At 35.5% G+C, this 16,331-nt stretch overlaps 1 pseudogene; it reads left to right on the top strand.

Moving 5' to 3' along the window:
- Positions 1–4,657: 4,657 nt before the first annotated feature.
- Positions 4,658–14,500, top strand: LOC116115303 (annotated as a pseudogene).
- Positions 14,501–16,331: the final 1,831 nt, after the last annotated feature.

Here is a 16,331-nt window from a genome sequence, read left to right as displayed (position 1 = left end):
AACCACTGGTGGATAGTTTATGGTAAAAGAGAAAATATGGATTTAACATGGTCTCCCAAGTTTGAATCTTGTCGATGGTAAAAGAGTAAGAGGAAGATCTAACATGGTCAATTGAGTTTGAGCCCTCACGGTTATTAATAGGGGGTGGTTACTAGAGCTCTTACTCGGCCGGTAGTTCCAAGGTCCCGGGAGATTAGGATGAGGATCTAACATGATCTCTTAAGTTTGAGCCCTCACGGTTGCTACTGGAGCTCTTACTCGGTCGATAATTCTAAGGTCCCAAGAGATTAGTTGAGGTATGTGTAAGCTAACTCGAACAACCCCGATCATTAAAAAAAAAAAAAAAAAAAAAAAACGTAACTTTTACTGCCAACCATTTAATAAAAGGATTGAATATTTTCTCAAAGTGTGTGCTAAATTAGTCTTCATTACCTTGAGTTACAAATAGAGCATAAGCTCACGGAATTAGTTGTTAATATTATTATGCAACTTCATAAGATGGTTGTTAAAACAAGATAAGGTAGTTCATTGGAAACACAACTACCAAGTTTATCAAGCTCATGGAATTAGTTGCTAATGTTATCCTGCAACTTTATAATTAAGATGATTGTTGGAATATGATAAGGTGGTTCATTGGAAATAAAATCACCAAGTTTACCTTACTCAATAGTTGGAAGGTAAAGATAATTTTTATTCTTTGAGTCCTGATTTGTGGGTTAAGTTGACAGGATCTTGGATTTTTTTTTCCAATGAACTAATTTTTGGGATGAACAACAATAGAACTTGGCCTCCTTTATATAAGCCCCAAATCCTAAACCTATTTATATTCTCACTTGATGTGGGATTGCAAATTATCTCATTCTCATTTCCACTAGGAGTGGGATTAGGATTACTAAATTCCTATTCCTTATGGATTACTAAATTCTTATTACTTATAGATTGTAATAAGTCAATTTTCAAAATGTATATATATATTAAAACCCCTTGAGCTCTGTGTATGTGCTACTTTCATCTTATACATCATGCACATAACATGCACAATCTGTGCACATGTTGTGTGCAAAATTACTCAATAACTTGCATTCCGAACTATTTTTCTTTATTGTGTGAACAAAAAATAATTAAATTAAAAAAAAATTGTTCCGCTCTACATTATCGGTTCAACTAAAATTAATCTAATGAAAAACCAACATAATTTGTAATTTCATGTAAGGGTGGGAGGGTGAAGTGTCATGGTTTTTGAATTGGATCATTTGACTTCCACCTAAACCTGGCAAAACGGGTCCAGACTCGCGGATCGACCCATGCCCAGGTAAAAAATATAGGGTATGGGTCTAATGTATTAGACTCATTTTTTCAGACCTGTACTCGGCCCAACTTGTATTATCAATGGGTTATACGGGTAAACCCGCGGGTGTTCACCGGTAAACCCGCGGGTGTTCACGGGTACCTGTTTATTGTTTAAAAAAAATAGGGGATTTGAAAATTGAAATCCCTAACTAAAACAATTCGACTCTGAACTCTCATTCTCTCAACTCTCAAGTCTTATCTCATTCTCAACTTCTCATCCCAGTCCCAACGTCGCCATCTCTGAACTCCTCTCTCCACAGACCACAGTCGCCACTCACCATCTCCTCTCTCTCACAAGTCATAGACCACAGTCGCCACTCGTCAAGTCGTCATCTCCTCTCTCTCTCTCCGTCGCAAGACTCGCAACTCTCTTTTCTCACTGTCTCACATCGTCATCATCACTGTCACCATTGTTGTCAACATCTCTTCTCTCACACCAACATTGCAAATTGGTGAGTTTTTAACATGTTTATAATAGCCCTATAAACATGTTTCTTCTTTCAATCAAGTTAGAGATTTAATTTTTAACATATCTATTATAGATTAAAACAACAAGGTAAAGTGTGTGTGTGTGTGGTTTTTTTTAATTTTTTAAGTTTGTGGCTTGTAATGCTATATGCGAGTTTGGTGTTTGTGAAATGTCTGTGTAAATTTTATGACGCGGGGTTTTGATTTTGAGATAGCTATATGCATATTTGGTGTTTGTGAAAATGCATGTTTGGTGTTTGTGAAAAGTCTAAAAACAAGTGTTGCACTTAAACAAGAGGAGGTAATATAAATACAAATCTTTTGACCGTTGACCTCCTTCATTGTATGTCATATCACTCCGTCAATCTAATATATTTATTTTTCAAATAAGGAGTTGTTGAAAAACTTAGTTTACTCCTTCATTGTATGTCATATCAGAAACTATGATAGCAAGATTTCATGAGGGAATATACTTATTAAACTTACAATTAAATTAGAAAAATCCCTACGAAGATTCCTAAATTTGTAATAGATTTAAGGGTTAAAAAGGGTTGTTGTTGTGTGATAAAAAAACTGTCCAGAAACTTCAAAGCTCTTATGGATATGGGACTTGAATTCAAACATTATTATGAACCAAAGGTATTTATTTAACCATAGTATAAAAGAAAAAATAGAGCCATACGTTGATTTATTCAATCCGACATAAACATTACGGAGAAAAAACAAGAAGCACCATTTTCGTAAGCAAGATATTTATGTTTATTAAGTCCAAGCTAGGATGGAGGATAGATTTAAATTACTTCATTTTGATAAACAGAAGTGAGGAAAGAACGTAAAGACACAATAGGAAGAAGCCAACTAAAACTGACCAGAATGCATCCATACAAATATCAACCAAGAAAAAGCAATTAATTTGCTCCCATTACGTTTAGATCCCAGGTCATTGAGTCATTCAAACAAACATTTAGTTATATTTATGTTTCAATCTATTTTAATGTAATATTTATATTAATATTATATATTGGTAGTCTCAAGCATTGACATGGTAGATTCTGAAACTATAGATACGGATATGGTTAACATGAGAGCAAGTGACGATGCTTCTAGGGTAATGCCACCTCCTTCTAATTCTAGTTTTCTTGCAACTAGTTCTAGAAATAAACGTAAAACATCAGAAGTTTGGAATTACTTTAAGACATATGTTGATGAGAATAAGAATGAGAGGGCTAGGTGTAAGGCGTGCAATAAAACTTATGCATATGGTAGTACCACACATGGGACTAAAAATTTGAAGCATCATATGGGAGATTGTCCAAAACGTGTCAACCATGATGTAGGGCAATTATTGATTGATCATGATCATAGATTGCAAAGTAGAAAGATTAGTCAAGAGACTTATCGTGAATATATGGCCTTATCAATTATTCAACACAATTATCCATATTCATATGTGGAGAATCAAGGAACTAGGAGAGTCTTTTCATATGTGTGTAAGGAGCTTAAGCATTGTTCTAGGAACATTGCTAAGGTGGATTGTTTGAAAATATATGAAAAGATGAAGCAAAAAACTAAGCTTGAATTAGGGAGGCTTACTAGTAGAATCTGTTTAACTTTTGATGTCTGAACTTTTGGTACAACTGAGGGATATATTTCTTTGACAATTCATTATATAGATGAGGATTGGGAGTTAAAAAGTAAAATACTGAACTTTTGCCATATTCCTCCTCCACACTCAGGGGTTGTTTTGACAGATAATATTATAGGGTGCATTTGGTTTATTATTTTGGATAGGATTTTGGGAATAATATTGGATAGTTGAATATAGTTATAATTACGAGAATAGGATTTGAAGAATATGTGCTTGGTAGAGTATTTTGACCTTGATATTTGTGTTGAATATTTGATTGATATATTTTTTTATAAATGATTTATTAATATTATAGTTTGTTAAAATAATGTATTAATATGATTTATTAATATTATATTGTGTTGTTCGAATTGAGAGGAAGATGGTTTCACAGTGGATTAGTTCAATAAGAGGAAGATGTGACGGTGAAGCAATCAGGACAGAAAAAAAAGTAAAGAAACAAAGGAAAACTGCAAAAGTGATTAAAGAAAAGCTGATTGCACAGGCAACGGTCACAGGTGTGTCAAAATTTGATTTTCAAAATAGTTTCTGCTGAATAATAAATCAAACACTATTTGGCTAATAGGATATAGAATCTGGTTGCAAATAATGAAACAAACGCAGCCATGAATTTCTTGCAAGAGTGGGGAATTCAAAAGAAAGTTTTCTCAATTACTTTGGCTAATGCAAGTAGTAATGATAGGATGGAGGATATCTTGAGGAACTAGCTTTGTGTGCAGAATGCTTTGTTATGTAGGGGTGAATTTTTCCATGTGCGATGTTCTGCACATATCTTAAATCTTATTGTTTAAGAAGGGTTAAAAACTACTAGTGTCGCTTTAAATAAGATTCGAGATAGTGTGAAATATATTAAAGCAACTGAGGCAAGAAGAATCAAGTTTGGAGAACTTGTTGTACAAATGGGAATGAAAAGCTCAATGGGGTTGAGTTGGATGTTTCCACTGGATGGAATTCGACATTTTTAATGCTTGAAACGGCGTTAATATACCGTCCTGTGTTTGTGGCTTTATCAACAATAGATCTCAGTTATAAATTTTGTCCATCAGATGACGAATGGGATGGGGGGCGAGGATATGCAAGTTCTTAGAACCATTTTATGATATTGCAACTTTATTCTCGGGTTTTAAATATCCTACAGCAAACTTATACCTGAAATGTGTGTGGCAAATTCAATTGTGTTTAATTAAAGAGATGATGAGTGAGGATGAAGTTGTTAGGAGCATTGGGGAACAAATGATCCCAAAATTTACAAAATATTGGGATTCTTATAGTCTTGTGTTGACGATTGCAACTATTCTTGACCCACATCTCAAGTTTCAGTTTGTGGAGTGTGCTTTCAAGGAAGTTTCTGATTTAACTACTGCCACACGGAAGTTGGAGGTTGTTAAGAATAACTTGCAACAGCTTTTTCAAGCTTACAAGGCTCAATGTTCCAAAGAAGTTCCTGCCTCACCTTGTTAGAGTAGATACCCTAGAGCCAATCAATTATTGTAGAATTGACTCTTTGTAATAATGTTCATTAATCAATAAAAATGCATTTTATTCCATATCGCGTAAATCATTATTATTGCAATATGTATTGATATATGTCCTTAGAATGGTAGAACCGTGACGAGGATATCAAGTGTTTCAAATCTTGATAGTGAGAACCCTATGAGCACATATGGTGGCCATTCTAGAAACGTCCGTAGCCTAGTATTATTTTGAAGTAAGGGAACAGATAATACGGTAAGGCTCATCAGTAGTGTTGAACGACCTGTCAAAAGGCAGTGACTGATCTCACTTGTCAATGTGTTTGGTGACAACCTGGTGCAACCACTGGGTGCTTGCTGTAGGCAATTACCGCAGCAAGTTCATGGACTGACCACACAGGGATTCCATATGGATGGGAACCCCAGTGTCTATGGAACAAATCCTCAACGAATGGTGGTGCATGTGATCCTTAGAATTGAGATCACGGAGCGCCTTGTGAACCGATTGGTGTAGTTTGACACTAGCCTAACGAGTTTTTTCAGAGCTGTCAATACGGTGGTGATTGGTTGCATCAAGAGAGTGTATCAAGACTAGGGGGATTGACAGAGGATTCATCACTCGGGTATGGGAGAGAAAGTTATCTCACTGGTGCAATAGTATATGGCAATGACACTAAAACTGTGGCCAAAGTGGGATTGAGCTGTTGCTCATCCAGTTTATAATACGGGTCATTGGTCCAGAAACTGATAAATAATATCGAGAGTAACCGAAGGTTGACACTATTTCTATGCCTTCGTCTCATCAAGATAACGTATGATGAAAGGATCGAATTGCACGGTAACCAAATCACATTGAGGTAGACTTTGTTGATTGAATCTAGGGTGGCCATGAGCCTTGCTAGGGCTAATCTGGTCTGAGTATTAGTGAGACAATTAATTGGTGTTAATCGCGATACTATACACTGTGATATGATGAGGAGCTATGGGTTACACCATAGAAGACAATTTAAGATCCAAGAAGAAAGAAGGGTGTTTCGTCTTTTAAGGCAAAATGGTATTTGTGTAATTTCACAGTGCAATTAAATTTGTGAGGTCGTGGCCTTACTTAATTGTTAGAAAAAAATAAGTGAAATTACGTTTAAATGTGTGTTTGTTAAAATATATATCATATGTTAAATGTTAAATATTTAAAATATTATATATGATTTTAATTGAGATAATGATGGAAATAAAATAAATCAATGGGAGTGTTGGAACATGGGGCGTTTGGGTTGGAGCCAAGATTCCGTATGGGATTAGGGCAAATTGATTAACTATAAAAAGAAAAGTGTGTGTGTAATAATTAATGAATTGATTTCTTTTTAAAAGAAAAACACACACAGCAGCCCCTTTTTGATACACTCCCACAAAAGGAAATTTTTGGCCTAAAATCAATTCAATTGATTTTGCTTTCTTCTTATCTGAAGCCAAAGAGATCTACCAAATCCCTTTGGTTCTTTTGAGATTGTCTTCATGTGGACTACGCGGTTCTATCCACACTTGGATCGGTAGCAAAACATTCATCGACAAATTGGAAGAGCCCATCGTGCGTTTGTTTTCTTTAAACTCAGATTATTTTTTTGCAGATTTTATTTAATATGAATTGTAAAATTATACCCTTGATCTTGGCTCATGTAAACGATCCCTGATTATGTTTGTTTCTGTGTCGTATATGGGACGTTTACTAACACACCTTCAGTTGTTTCTCCTACGAGTGGTCTACTCTTGGTAGGTGTGTAGATCATTCTTCTGGAAGTCACTATACTTTTTAGTTTTTATATTCTTATGATAATAAGTATTGTTATTGTGTTAATTTAACTTTTGACACTAACTATTAAATGGTGCAAGATTTTGAGAACTAGAGAGTGATTTATTTCACTAAGAAATCTGATGATATTTATTTGGAAGAGATGAGGTTTGATCGGGCCAAATATCAGAATTTGGATATCCTCGATCATTGGAAGAACAACGTATCGTTATCCGGTACTTGCCATGATGACTCGTGAATCTGACATACAATAACTATGTTGCTTCGAAGTTCTTTTTTTAGTATGGTAGTAAATGCCAACAAATATCGAAGCTCACTTCAACCAAAAATGCAGAATTTTTGATATGCACTTGGACTTGGCTATATGGATATGAGTTTACAGGTAACATGTTAACATAATATTTATATATTTTATTTTACATTTATTATTGTGTTGATCATTGTTTGTAGATGATGATGTGATGATGATTGGATGATCTTGATGTGCCATAACTAACCTGGGACTGTGAAATCAAGAGACTCTATCACCCTCACTATGGGATAAACATTGCTACCTTAAGAAGTTTTTTGTGAACATTTGATATGTTTGTATTTGTAGTATGTTAGTTTATTGACAGTGTGTTGTTATGGTTACTAGTGATTATGTATTTGTCTATTGTGATTGTTTTGTAGTTTTGTATATATATTATTGACTTGTTATGTTTGTTTATTTGTATTACTATTAGTGATTATGTATTTGTTATTTTTGTTGGTTTTATAGTTTTGTATTATATGTTATTGACTTATTGTGTTTGTTTATGTGTTCTTTGTTTTATTTTGGTTCGTATTTGTTATATTCTAAATTGAATTGAATTTAGAGTAGTTGATTTTGGGGGTGTAAATGTAAAAAATTAAAACTGAAGGAATTTTAGGGGTGTAACTATCTTGAAAATTACTAGAGGCGAAAAGTAAAACTAAAACCTAAAGAGAGAAAAAAGGAATACCGCGGGTCCACCGATCTAGAGATGGCAATGGGCCCGACATTTTCGGGTACCCGGCCCGGCCGGCCCGAAAGGGGTGGGCTTTACCCGAGGTTGGCGGGCGGTTGGGCTTGGGCCTGGGCTGATTAAGGCCCGACCTGGGTACGGGCCGGGCATGGTAACATCTTTAGGCCGGCCCGGCCCGGACCGTCCCGAAATTTTAGTATTAATTTTACTAATTTACTTTATACTATATATTTAATTACAATATTATCCATATATATCTATTTTTCCCAACCCTAACCTCAATTTTATCCCATATGAAGGTTTAACATGTTAAAATTGTCTAAAGAGTTAGATGGGTTGGGTAATATTAAAGATGGGATTTCACCATAACATATTATGCACAGCTGAAAAGTTAGTATAATCAAATATTATGGAGTTTTAATTGCTCAATATTGCTTAAATTATTTCGGAAATAGCTTCAATTATATTTAAAAACATTTCTAATAAAAATAAAAAAATTGAAATTTATTAATATTTAAAAATACACATTATTAAAAAAGGCGGGCTTGGGCCGGGCTATGGTTATAAAAAACCCGTCGGGCCGGGCTTAGGCTTTGCCTATCATACCCGTAGCGGGCTGGGCCTGTGTCATAAGGTCGGGCTTGGGCCTGGGCCAAGGGGTACCCAGTCCCGGCCCGCGCCATTGCCATCACTAAACCGTATCGCATAAGGTAGTGTACAGGCCCAATATTTCGGATCTGTATATCTGACCATATTGGGCCCGTACCTGTGATGACCAAACCCAAACCATCAATATTGCCAGGTGACTTTCACCTATGGCTATTTTTCAACCCAAACCTAACAACTTTCTTTAAGTACTATAATATAATTGCGAACAAAATGATCCAAAAAAAATATACTAAAACAAAGATATTAAACGGTTGGCCATTGCAAATTTGGCGTCTGCTTTTGTAGTATCACTTCTAATGGAGCTTCAAACTTTCCGCCTCCATCTTTACAGGTACCTCTCTCTCTCTCTCTCTTCTCTCTCGCTTTCAATGTAAAGTTTGAATTTTTCAAGCTTTCTGAAGGAATAAGTTTAATGGGTAGCATTTTATTTTCTTGGTAATAATATAAGCCTTTCAAATTGTAAAAAAATCTATTTATTCTTGTTGTTATGGCATTTTAGGATAATTCTTGAATTGTTGGTTTGCGGTCGAGTTCGTTAAATATTCAGACAATACCCAGTATTCGTATCAATAGTAAGTAGATTTTTTTTCTTCATTTATTTTCGTTGTTAGGTTACGTTTTGGACTCACTTTTGGGTGGTTCAAGTTCAGTCTTTTTGATTAAAAGAAAATGGAAGTTGAAACAAAGTTTTTTTGGGAACTCAATGATTAGAACCAAAGGGTGTGTATTTGAAGATGAAATTAGCTAAGGACTGAGTTGAGATTTTGTTCATTTATATTTGGAAGTGAAAGGAAGGAGAAGCTCTAAATTGTTGATGTTAGCTTGATTATGGAGGCTCTTGTGACGTTTTGTATTGCGGTGGATTTATAAGTTTTGTGATGAGATATTTCTTGTGCTTATGTAGGAAATGTGTTGTCTTTGATGAAACATCATGTATGCAAGTGGAGAAGTCATAATCAGTTTGGAGGATCTCACATTTTTAGGGATAGACGGTTTGGGAAGCATCCGACATGGAAGGAAATACTTGACAAAAAGTAATGAGGTTGGTTCTTGTTCGTTTAAATGAAGAAAAAATCAAGATTTCAAGCTAAGTGATGCACGGGTGATTATAGTGTAGCTCCTGCTAGGGCCATATCAGGTATATTTACTTGTCTCCTTCACTATATAGATGAAATAGCGTGTTACAGAATATAATATACAAGTTTATGAAGTATTTTTGTGTATTACTCATCAAGGTTTTTTTTATGGGGTCAGCGACCTCCCGACTTCAAATATTATGAGACTTCTGAAGAAGATTCAATGAATTTATTAAAATTAAGTGAAAATTAATAAATTTAGGAAGAGGGATGTTATAGGTTTTAGCAAAACCTCAAGTAGGTCAAAATGAAAGAATATGTAATGGGTGAGATATATTGTATGGATTTGGCTCCTCTCACTTGAATTTGTGTCATTCTCATTTTTCATTCTTAAATTAAACTTAACTTCAGTCATTGGTTCTGTAGGTCTATGAATGTGTACCTTTTTCTCTATGCATACATAAGACCTACGAGGGGTTATTGGCGGCGGACTGAAAAGGCAGCTGTGCTTTTATTAGAAGAAAAATATCTTGCATCATAATTTTGGCATACTAATGGCATAATCGTAACAATTTGTCTGCAGCAATAACAGCACTTATTCAAGTTTTTCCATTGACCAACCCAAAAATTCAGCTATTCAAATAAATTTTTTTCCTCTTCCAATTAGCATTCCTGTTATTACGGTTCAAAGAGTTACATTTCCTCTAATTGTAGTTTGGATTATTATGCAACAGGAGTCCATCAGAATCCCATTTTAGAGTCTGCAATTGGACTACTCTTGAAGAGATGGAACTCACTCAAAGGTATTCACTGCATACATGTTATTATCATTCATTGTTATGTTTTTCAACTTATGCTGACTTTTCTCTTGCCTAGTTATATCGCAACTATATACTGGATGGCTTCTCATTTATCTTGAGCATGAGTGTCAACTCCTGTATGTTTTGGAAAACTATGAAAGCTAATTATATATATAACACAGTGTGTGATTGCACTGCCCAAAGTTGGATTTTTTCTCAAATTTTTTATTAGATAATCTATATCCACGGAGGTTAATTATTTCATGAATTATTGGTTTAAAGAATTGTCTAATGCTGTTGAGAATATTGTTGTCTATAGATTGCAGCAAGTGGACAACAAATGCACTTAGATATAATGTTGCCTTTCCTGTTCTAGAATTCTCTGGATTCATAATGTTGGCCTGGACAATTGTCACATTTTTGTGTGATCATTGAGGTCTTTTTTGTGTGACTTATTGACATGGTCACTAGGTCGTTGGAAAGAAAAGGAAAATATTTTATATGTTTAGCTTGGCGCCGTCCAAAAATTGTCAAGCTAACCATCCTTTCTAAATCCAATCACACACGGACAACTAATGCAGTTAGATAGTAGGTGTTTGTCTTTATTTATAGGTCATGATCATAGCTTGGAAAGAAAACGAAAATATTTGACTTTGGGAAAAAAGGAGGAAGACTTGAAACCATCATTGACTAAGATTATACCTTTTATGAATACTATGATTATTAGATCATGTTGTTTTCTTCTAATTATTATTTTTTCAGTTTTCTACGAAAGTAAAGCACAACATTTGATTAACTGTCTTAATTGGCAAGGAGTAGACAATATATCAGTACTCAATTAATAGGCTTAAGCTTTACATTAGATGTGTAATAATGTATAAAAAAGGCTACAGCATAAGCATAAGGAATGATTATATGAGAAATACTGCAACACCGAGGATCAGCAAAGCATTCTCCTTAATGAAGTTTTCATGGTTACTATGGACAAAGGGGTTTCACGAGATGGAGAAGATTACACCTATTCTATAGTATAAATAAGTTGAATTATTCTGTGATAAGATCACGTTTAAAATAATCGTTGAACAATGGTATTTCAGGTGAACCAATTTGTTATAGCCATGTAATACTTGTTGCCATTTCCGTAGTCGTCCGTTCTCGTGGATGAGCTCATTGAACTTCAAAATTATAAGCCGTTCAGTAGATACTTGCAAATGTTCATGAAAGAGCATATGTATCAGGACTTGAGAAGGTTTCTTACAATTTCCTACTACAGTTCCTTTTTTTGTTCTTTCATTTCTTGGTTTGGTTCATATCTAGAGCAATTTCTTGAGGTGGAATCAGTTCTGTATTACTATGCCTTTTTGTGTTGCTTCCATTTTTTTTGCTAAAAAATAAGTCATTTTATGTACACAAATAACATGCCTGACACACAGAAATGGGGTTTTTGTTTAACTGGGACTTGATAGGATGTCACTAATGAGGGCTAACTCATAATGCATTTGTTAGGCTATGGACGGGCTTCACAACAAGGCATGTGGTGATTGAAGGGCCTGGAACCAAACATTTCTACGCCACTGTAAGGTATTTATTGGTTCTTTTTACCTGATTTACGTGCATTCACTCTCTTCTTCTTATACTATGTACACGATACAGCTTTACTGCAAGAAATCTAATAAAAATGAATTGAGTAAGAAACTTGTAATCTTTCTGATTCTTAAAAAGAACAATCTGGTTTTTATTTACATAAATTTCAGCGGTTAATGTTAATGCCATTTCTTCTCATCCTCAAAAAAGCAAACTAAAGATAAACAAAACATTTTTGTTTGATAAGTAAAAAATGGCGGAGTTACACTGAAGCAGTTCACATGCCAAAGCATTCATCATATCAAGTTTAATTGAGATAAAATGTGTTATGGTTTCGAAAGTACTTTCTAAATAGATATATTACTTATCGTAATGATAAAGGCCCTCTGTTTGTCTAGTCGTTAAGTGTGGAAATAACTCTATTTTTGGGTAATTTGATAATTGTTAATTGGTGAAACTTTAATTTCTGTATAGAGTTTATGGTTTGTCTTGACCACATCATATCTTAGCACACATTAACTAGTTTCAATTTTGATGCTTCAGATATGAATCAAATGTTGTCCTTCCTTCTGTTATTGTATTATCTTGCAGACATTCCAGGAGTCACTTGTTGCAGTGGGGCGGCATTTCCCTTGTTGATTCAGTGGATGTACCTATCTAGAACGTTAGTCTCTTTTACAAATATTTTCCTGTTTGTGGTGTTGGATAATGGTCAGTGTCACTGGATGGATTTGAGTTTTTTTATTTCTAAATGCAGAACGCATATTTAATGGCACCAAAGTTCATTGATTTTTTAAACTCCAATTGTACCATGTGACTACTTTGTGATTGTAAAAACAGAATTTATTCTGAATGTGCGCCCAATTTCTAAGTTTCAAACCAGTACCAGTTACTCTTATGATGTCAGATAAAACTTGTTATTATGGAAACCACCATCCTAAGCCTTTTTCGGTTCAGCAGTTTCAACATCAAAGAGCAAGCCTTGATCCACCTATGAGGTTTTGCTTTGATAAGACCTCCGGGACATCATCGCTATACCAAGGGGCCATGGGTTTTTGTGTTTTTCGGAGAATGTGGCCATAGCAGCAGCTGTTATGCTCAACGTGTCCATGGATTGAAGCGTGTATTTATCATTGATTTCGCATGTTCACCATGGGAATGGCACAACTGATGCCTTCTATGATGTCAGATATATCTTCCTTTCACACACCAAGTAAGCAATGTCACCATACTATCTAACATCTTTTAACCCTTTTGTCATGTGCCAATATAAAGTTGTCAATTTCGTATTATGCTATCTGATTTTATTCCCTAACTTTCCTACTGGCAATGAAGTCTCATCTGTTGTTGTGGCTAAAAATAATTTGCTTTTGATTAGGATCAGTGTATCTGGGAGTAAAGAATACAGTGGCTTGAATCATAATTTTTTCAATTAGGTCAACTAAATTATGCTCAAAAGTAAATATTTAAGCACAATCAGAATGAGAACATTGACATCAAAAATCACCTAGGTGTTATGTTGACAACAGACAGATGCTGATCAAATAAGTTCTGTTTCAGTATTTGCCTATTGTCTAACCAATCATTAATAAAATCTCTATGAACACAGGATGGAAGCTATCCGGGCACTGGTAAAATTCATGAGGTAGGCCATGGAGATGGTGAAGGAACGACTCTAAATCTGCCTTTACCAGGAGGCTCCGGTGACATTGCCATGAGAACTGTTTTTGATGAAGTCATCGTTCCATGTGCTCAAAGGTTCAAGCCAGATATAATTCTTGTCTCTGCTGGGTGAGTTAGCTTTTCCCATGTGTAATACTAATTTTATTGCACACTGCATTCTAGTTCGCGCAAGGTCACTTGACAATAGGGTTCAAGAAAGATGTGAACTTGGTGGCCATTTAATGATCGCATACATAATTTAGTATTTAATTTGACATTTCAATTATGTTGCATACACACGCATTCGCATCTACACCTATCCACACACAGAGAGGCAAACTCGTTGTCCCTATCAGATTAGTTGGATAGATATATAAGAAACTTCAAAATTCGAAAGGAAGGTTTAAATCATTTGTACTAAAGGTAGGGGCCTAGATTGAATTATAATCACTATTCTAAACGTTTACCCGTTTGCATGTCTTGCAACTGAACTTTGCCAGATATGATGGTCACGTATTAGATCCGCTTGCCGGTCTACAGTTTACAACAGGAACATTTTACATGCTTGCAGCAAATATCAAACAACTTGCGAAAGAGCTGTGTGGAGGCCGCTGTGTGTTCTTCTTGGAAGGAGGATACAACCTCAAGTCTCTTTCATATTCAGTTGCAGATTCATTTCGAGCTTTTCTTGGCGAACCCAGTGTGGCATCCGAGTTTGACAACCCTGCCATCTTGTTTGAAGAACCCTCTACGAAAGTGAAGCAAGCGATTCAAAGAGTTAAACACATACACTCCCTGTGAGGATTTCTAGACCTTCATGATTCGCGATTCAAAGAGTTAAAACACATACACTACCTGTGAGGATTTCTAGACCTTTATGATTCGTCTTAACGTATGTGTTGTATATACCGCTTAGCATATACATGACTTGTAAATCATTTTCTTGATAAAGATAACAATTATAAGCAGATTTTGATATTCCCTGCATCCAAATTTGGTGAAGCACATCTAACAATCCTGGTTAGCGTATCTTGTTATCTGTACTATTTGTTCAATAAACCCACAAAATTTATGTCTTTATTCTTTTTTCTTTTATTTAGGAACTAGTGTTTTAAAACCTGGCTCGACAATTGAATCGATTCAACCAAGACCGAGGGCTTTCATTGGGTCGGGTTATTCATTTCCCTATTCACCGAAAACTCTAGAAATTAGGATGATGATCTACAAACAATTGAAGACCTAGATGTTGGGGCTTTTGAGGAGAAAGTGTTGATGAGTGCAATGGTGGCGATGAAGGTGATTTCCAATGAGTGAATCGACTGGAAATAAAAAAAAAAAAAATCGGTGGCGGTAACAATTGGCTTTTGTCGGCAATTGATGAGGTGAACAGGAGTGGGGTGAGATGAGTTTTGGTCAAGAGGCTGAGGGAAGTATTTTTGTGGTGATGGGGAGGGTTGTCGATGCCAGCGGTGGTGAGATCTGGCCTGAAATGTCGACACCGACGTCAGTGAGATCAAGTCGAAATGGGGGAGTATTTTTGTGGCGATGGGGAGGGTTGTCGATGCTAGCGGTGGTGAAATCTGGCCTAGAATGTCGATATTAGCGCTGGTGAGATGTGGCTGAAATCGAGCCGATTTCGGCCACATCTTAGGTAGACTTTCTAGGGGAATAAGCTCAAGGAATGATTGAGATTGCATTTGGTGTGTCGCCGTTGCCAACCAGTCGATCACCGATTTATATTTGGGGTGTGTTTGCTAAATTTCAAACATGTAGGGACTTAACAGTAATTTTTAGATGTATTTTTGTTGAATTTTAAATTTTTTGACACCTGATTGACCGATCGGTCAAACCGATTAAACTGGTCAATTTGGGACTCAGCAACTTTTGCAGGCTTTCACCCTGGGTTGGTTATGAATACATTGTTAGGAACTGATATTTTATGGAAATAAAATATAAACAACTTTGTCATAATAACATTTTATTTGTTACCATGTAATATATAATGTTTGAAAAAGGTACAAATATGGTTTTGAGATTTTTAATGTGTTACTGACTGGGTATACTTGGAGCATTAGATCTATTCGATGGTTTTCAATTTTCAGAACATATGATCCAGTTAAGAAGTATCAAAGGTACCGTTACCCATAGTTGGACTATTGAATCTCTTCAACAATTCTCTAACTTTTAGTACATATGATCCGGTGGGGAGTATTAGAGGCAATGTTACCCATGATTAGACCATCAAATCTTTTCAATGGTCTTCAGCTTCTAGAATATATGATCGAGTTGAGAGATAAGGTTATCAAATAATATAAGAAGGTTTAACATGTTAAAATTGTCTTAAATGAGTTAGAGGGTTGGGTAAATATAAAGTGGATTTCACCATAACATATTATGCACAGCTGAAAAGTTAGTATAATCAAATATTATGGAGTTTTATTGCTCAATATTGCTTAAATTATTTGCGGAAATAGCTTCAATTATATTTAAAAACATTTCTAATAAAAATAAAAAAATTGAAATTTATAATATTTAAAAATACACTTATTAAAAAAGGCGGGCTTGGGCCGGGTATGGTTATAAAAAACCGTCGGGCCGGGCTTAGGCTTTGCCTATCATACCCGTAGCGGGCTGGGCCTGTGTCATAAGGTCGGGCTTGGGCCTGGGCCAAGGGGTACCCAGTCCCGGCCCGCGCCATTGCCATCACTAACCGTATCGCATAAGGTAGGTACAGGCCCAATATTTCGGATCTGTATATCTGACCATATTGGGCCCGCCTGTGATGACCAAACCCAAACCATCAATATCT

Source organism: Pistacia vera, unplaced genomic scaffold (assembly GCF_008641045.1).
Source record: "Pistacia vera cultivar Batoury unplaced genomic scaffold, PisVer_v2 Contig736, whole genome shotgun sequence".
NCBI lineage: Eukaryota > Viridiplantae > Streptophyta > Magnoliopsida > Sapindales > Anacardiaceae > Pistacia > Pistacia vera.
Note: the sequence above shows the minus strand (reverse complement) of the source record. Positions and strands in the feature narration are given on the sequence as shown.